Raw genomic sequence first — 1664 nt, forward strand, 5'->3', positions numbered from 1 at the left:
AATGATAGGATCTGAGTTAACATCTAAGATGGTTCTTACAGCTTTGTGATGCCTTCAAGTACAATGGGGTTACTGATGATGCCATTCATCTTCAATTGTTCCCGTTTTCATTAATCGATAATGCCTTCTCTTGGCTAGATTCACAGGCACCAAGATCAATTACGACGTCGGATGAACTCGTAGGGAAATTCCTACAAAAGTTCTTCCCCATTAGCAAGATGGTCCTGCTAAGAAGGGAAATTTTGATGTTCAAGCAGTTAAAAGGGGAAAGTTTTCACGAAGCATGGGGGCATTTTAATATGCTAATTCAGAAATGCCCACACCATAGATTGCTTGAGTGGTTACGACTGCAAATTTTTTACAATGGGTTGGATGTGCTTTTGAAGTCAGGATTAGATGAAGCAACAGGAGAAGCCTTAATGAGCAGAACGTATGAGGATGCGTACGAATTAATATAAAGCATGGCAATGAACTCCTGCTAGCGGCCAACTGAACGATATACATACGACTAAAGGCCATCTATGGTAAAGGCTGTCTAGGAGGATGACAGATACCAATAATTAGTGGAAAAAATCAACCGAATAGAGGCTGAAAAGAATGCACCGTCTGTTTATGGAGGAGACAAACCACTCTTTCATTATATTAACAATCCTACCAATGATGTGAACTACATCAAAAATAGGGGTGAAAATCCCTATTCAAATACATAAAATCCTAGATGGAGAGATCACCTGAATCTGAGATGGGGAGGAAACCAAGGAGGAGATAATAGCTTGAACCAAGTTAAAAATTCTAACTATCAACCTTTTTATTTAAAGAAACCCTAAGAAAGGTCAAACCCGAATTACCATACTAAATGTGGTCAATGTTTGGACAGAATCGAGGGAGAGATGCAATCAATGAGAACGAATGTAAAACAGGTGTAGTCTAAGTGCACCAATTCAAGAAGAACATTGACTAAACTTGAAGATCAGATGAGCTGATTGATGAGCATTATGGGTGATAAAAAAAGACAAATTGGCACAGGTATTCCTAGTAATACAAAAAATAATTTTTGTAAAGAAGGGAATGAGCACGTACAAGCAATAGCGCTCCACTCGGGTAAAGTACTAAGTACCCCAGAGACACAAACTCAAGAGATGCATACAGAGAATACTGATGATATTCAGGAAGAACCCTTAGAAACTGATAATGAACCTGAACCAGAGGAAGTAGTTACACTGGCATTTGAGCCAGAGATAGAAACAACTAAAGATTTTATCGTTGCAAAAATATTGTTCCCTTCGAGATTAGAAGAGATGCAAAAGCAGGATGAATACGAGTTTGTAAGTTTACTAAACTTGTTGACCATTTTAACACATCATAACCCTTTAAACCCCCTCAAAACCTCTCAAATTCCATAAACCCTAAATATCACTTTTTACTTCACCTTCTTAGTTTATTAGAAAAATTTATTCTTTCAATCTTATTCGGTGTAGAGAAAGGACGGGAAACACTGAAAGTAACAACAAAAAAATGAATTTTATGAGGAATCCCATGACTTACACGAGGTTAAGAGTTCTTAACTTAAATTTTTACTATACCATTGAAATTAATTTCTTGATATTTTATTAGTTTGTAATTTAAGAACGCCGTGCATTGTAGAAAAATTTGAAGAACTAATG

General features: G+C 36.6%; 1 non-coding gene across 1 annotated transcript; it reads right to left on the reverse strand.

Moving 5' to 3' along the window:
- Positions 1–224: 224 nt before the first annotated feature.
- Positions 225–331, reverse strand: LOC121216614 (small nucleolar RNA R71). Its single transcript, XR_005912795.1, has one exon. It is a non-coding gene; the product is annotated as a small nucleolar RNA R71 (small nucleolar RNA).
- Positions 332–1664: the final 1333 nt, after the last annotated feature.

The sequence above is a fragment of the Gossypium hirsutum genome, chromosome D04, assembly GCF_007990345.1.
Source record: "Gossypium hirsutum isolate 1008001.06 chromosome D04, Gossypium_hirsutum_v2.1, whole genome shotgun sequence".
NCBI classification, from domain to species: Eukaryota; Viridiplantae; Streptophyta; class Magnoliopsida; order Malvales; family Malvaceae; genus Gossypium; species Gossypium hirsutum.